The sequence below is a fragment of the Dromaius novaehollandiae genome, chromosome 23, assembly GCF_036370855.1.
Source record: "Dromaius novaehollandiae isolate bDroNov1 chromosome 23, bDroNov1.hap1, whole genome shotgun sequence".
Classification (NCBI taxonomy): domain Eukaryota; kingdom Metazoa; phylum Chordata; class Aves; order Casuariiformes; family Dromaiidae; genus Dromaius; species Dromaius novaehollandiae.
Window position 1 is genome coordinate 3,550,406 of NC_088120.1, and position 4,644 is coordinate 3,555,049.

Below are 4,644 nucleotides of genomic sequence, written 5' to 3' on the forward strand. Positions count from 1 at the left end.
AAGACTCATTCATTAAGTACTAAAAACAGTGCTGTGAGTACAAGAAGTCCAAAATGCTTCACACAGGTGGGTGAGTCTCATGGTGTGCTGTGAAGAGAGCTAATCTCTCATTCTCCTTTGCAGAGAAATTGGAGAGGCATTTGGAGCCAAATTCAGAGCATACTGCAGCACTCGTGCCAGGAGCTGACTTAGATGAGTCAGGGCTCCCTTCTGGCTTGCTAAGCGCTAGCATGGTGTTATCAGGAAGGGGGTCCGCGGGCTCTGGAGCCGCCATGTCTGGTGGTTTGGTCTTTCTTCTCCTGCCTTTGGTTAAGATAACAGGGAGAGCACCCTCCAATGGAGGTCTGCTAAATAATGAAACTCCTGTAGCTATGTCACAAGACTCCAGACTTCACCCTGACCTTGGGGCAAAGCCTCAAGGACCCTCCATCCCATCTTAGGATGCTACTTTTCCTCAGTGCCCTTGTGGCCTTTAGGCTGGGCTTTGCCACCCCATTCCTAGTGGGAGCAGACCCCTGGCCCAGCATCACCACAGCCATGATCCAGCATAATCCCCCAGACCAGGAGACACACAAGAGGCTCACTGATGATGAAGGTGTGATGATCTCGGGGCGGGGTGGAGTTGAATGAGTTCAGGGGTCTGAGTTGGAGGTGGGGGTCTAGGTGGCTGCTGAGTGGTGTTACAGCACAGTGGGGCTTAGGGATGGGGAAGGGCTGAGGTGTGAGGGGCTCCTGCTGGGGGCAGGGGCAAGGCGTTGGGCACAATGATGACCTCACTTCAGCAATCCAGGTTGTCTTTGAGGGTCTGCTCAAGCATGCCATGGCCCCATGGCTGCTCAAAGGCAACAGCCTGAGGTGCATCATAGGGGACACCCTGTGGCAGATGGGACTCTCTGTGGGGAGACCAAGTTTCTGAGTATAGTTACAGGAGGAATACTGAAAGTGGTGGGAGGAAAAAGGGGAGGGAACTCAGGGACATCTGACCACCATCCAGAGATGTGGAGGGGGTGAATACAGCCCCCGGGAACCCCTTCTCCAATACCTCTTGGCCAGGGGCATCCACCCAAGGGGGACAAGCAAGAAGAAAAAGCCTGTAGCTGATCGTTGTTAAAGCAGGCAGAGCTTTTGTGGTGAGCTGGGATTTTTGAGTGTGATCCCTACCCTTCTTCCCCTGTATCTTCCTGCCATCTTAGGAGACAATGATGGGTCCTGAGTTTCAGGCAGTCAGGTCCCTGCCCAGACCTGTTGGTGTTAACTGGGCTTGGTGTTTGGCTGTGGAGATTGACTTTGAAAAGAAGGACTATTAAGGGAGAAATGGTTCTGCTGAGTAATTTCCCTCCCTCAGTGTCTCCTTTTTCTTCCTGCCATGTCAGGGCAGCCTTGTCAGGTCAGGATTGGTCATTTTTCAGAGAAAGAGCAACTTGTAGGGGAGAAAGGGAATGAAACACCAAAGGGATTCACAGATGTGAGGGTGTAACTGGGTGGTGGAAACTTAAAAGGGGGAAACAGCTGCTCTGGCTCTACTGTCAGGGAGAGAAGGGTGATGGGGGCTAACGGAAGAGGACAGGTAATTGCACACAGGGGAAAGGATGGAGGAGATAAGAGGCAAAGGAAGTGCATAAGAAAGTCGGATTACATTTCCTTTCAAGATGCAGAGGATGAACCTGTTCTGTAAGATGTGGGGGCAGAGAAGATGAAGGGAAAACAGCTGTAGCAAGGGGCAAGAGTAGATGGTGGGGGTTAGGGTTAGGTTCTACTGTCAGAGAGAGGGCCCCAGGGAAATGGACATTTGGCCAAACCTGACCCATCCACTTTTTGATTTTTGTGGTAAATATCCTTCCTAAGGACTTCGCTAAAATACTTGCTAAAGTAGGAAATTATTAATGAAGCTGAGGAATGTGAGGGCTTGTAGAGGAACTACAAAGTGGGCAAGGATCTCACCCACGTCAAGTCAGTGAAGTAGAAGAAAGGCTAGAGGTACCTGCCTAGAGTAGCTCTTAAAAGGTCAGTGTGGAGAACCATCTTCTTTGATATGCTCATCTGAAGCATTTTGCTTCAGTGTAGGGCAGTGGACTGACTGTGGAGGGGCTCTTCTGGGTGGGACCTGCCCAAGGTGGCAATGGAAAGACCTGGGAAATGATGTATCCAACACAGAGGGCCAGCTGAGGGTACTGCCTGAGAGCCGAGACAAGTCCTCTGGGAATTCTGGTCTTTCATGGCCCTTGCCTTAGCTAGCTACATTTTGCTATTGCCTTTTCACCACACTAGGTGCATTTGAGAAATGTCTTCCCCCTAAATGGGAGTAACTGAAATACAGGCAAAATTCTAGTCTGAAAATGCGTCAAAATATATCTTGAGTTGCATAGGTCTGTGTAGGGTATGTAATGGAAAATGATGCATGTCACACTACAGGGAAAGAGTGGGATTAAGATATTCAGTACAATCACATACATGAACTGGACTGCTCACTCTCCTGTTCCCTTCAGCACACGCATACTGCCCGTGTCAATACCTTATTGTGCTGTCTTGTTTCATTGCTTCTTTCTCCAGCCCATACTCCTTCTGCAGTGTAGAGGATGAGTTGTCTTCAGACAGTATTCAGTGTTCCTCCCAAACCTCGTTTCTTTTAAAGCCAAATGCACTACACTATTTAAACCCAGCGCTGCAGAACAGTCCTTTCCTCAGAGAGCCCTTGCAGACTGCCACATCCACCTCATTTTGGGCACTAGATGCTGCCTGGGTGGATATCTCCTTGGCAAGTCTTTCTTAGGCTTTCATTGAGTACATCTCCACAGGGCCCATTTGTGTGTAGTGTATCAAGGATGCTTGCAGGACTGGGTGAATGATCATTGCAGCCAGGTCTTTGAGTGGTGCAGTTAGGATATCACAGAACTTCAACCTTGCCCCACAGAGGGTTAAAAAAACCAAATGTGCATGTAAAAAAGTCATATCACTCCAATTCAGGACTTCTGATCCCTTCGAAACTGAATCATCCTATGATCCTATGCCTTGTTTTAGCTTCTGCAGATATTGCCTGCCATAGGCAGAGCAGGATGGAATGCCTAATGTCATATATCCCAGTCTCCATGGGTTTGGATTTAATACAGAACCAGTCACACACCTGGATTTTCCATGTTTATGACATTGGGGTTTCATAATAAAAATCACAGAAAGATGTAGGCTGCCAGGGGTCTCTGGATGTCACCTTCTGGAGGTCTACTTCCTCCTCCAAGCAGAGCTAACGCCAAAGCTAGAGAAGGTCACACAGGATTTGTCCAATCAAATTTTGACAATCATCTCCAAGGATGGAGCCTCGATCACCTCTGGACACCTCCTCTAGTGGCTCATGTCCTCTTGGTGAACAATTTTTTTCCTTATGTCCAATCACAGTTGCCCTTGTTGCATATTTGAGATGAGTTTGATGCCATCTTCACTATGACCATCCTTTTATGTAGTTGAAGACAACAATCAGATCTCCCCCCCAGCCGCCTTCTCTTCTCTAGGCTGAACAAGCCTAGTTCCTTCAGCTTCTCCTTGTACATCATGTGCTCCTGCCCCGATCATCCTACTGGCCTGCCATTGGATTCTCCAGGTTGTCAGGTCTCTCTTGCCCTGGGGAGCCCCAAACTGGGCACAGTGCTAAGCTGTGGTCTCACGACTGCTGAGGAGAGGGGAAGAATCACTTCCCTAGAGCTGTGACTGTGCTCTTGCTAATACAACTCAGTAGGTTGCTGGTCATCTTCACCACAAGGACTCACTTCTGACTCCTGTTGAATTTGTCGTCCACCAGGTCCTTTCTGTGGAGCTGCTCTCCAGGCAGTCATCCTCAGCCTGCCCTGGTGCATGGGGTTCTTCCATTCCACGGGGAGGCCTTGGCATTTGACTGTGCTGAACTTCAGAAGATTCCTGTTGAATCCTTCCTCCAGCTTGTTGAGATCTCTCTTATTGGAAGCTCTGTGCTCTCAGGCACTGACTCCTGAAATGTTCTTGAATTACTGGCATGACCTCTCAAATTTTAGTCTGTGCTAATACAGGAGTTAATACTAGAAGGTAGCAAAGTTTGTTTAACAAATGCAGTTCATGGGCAAATGATGACACAGTGGCCATCACCTCTGGGGAAAGAATAGCAGTGCCAGACATCTGCTGTGATGAATAAGGTAATGTCCCTGGGCTGGCTACAAGAAGCAATGCTACAGCACAAATTTGACAGGGCTCGCTGCAGCAAGTATTTCTTTTCTGACTGTGTTTTAATCGCATGTGACAGTAAAAGATGGGATATTGGCAATATCTTTGTGACAGTACATGGAGTGGAGACAGCCTGCCCCTGAAGCATGTCTGGATTGATCCCTTATTTGCTACTGGAAAAGTATCAGTGTCCAAAGAAGATATGAATGGTCTTTGTCAAAAACTCAGAATAGACTAGCGGCTTGCAGAGGGAGGACTGCACTTGCACTAGGTAAGGATGCACTTGTGGGTCAGAGTAAAGACTCATCTGCCCAGGGTACCTGCTGGGGGAGACAACATGGTCAGGAAGGTGGATTTCCCAAAATGAGGTTTGCCCCTTGTGTTCCAGATGTGCTGGCCCCAGGAAATCAGACTGCATCAATTGTGGCAGTGGGAACTGGGTTATGGAGAATGTTCTGG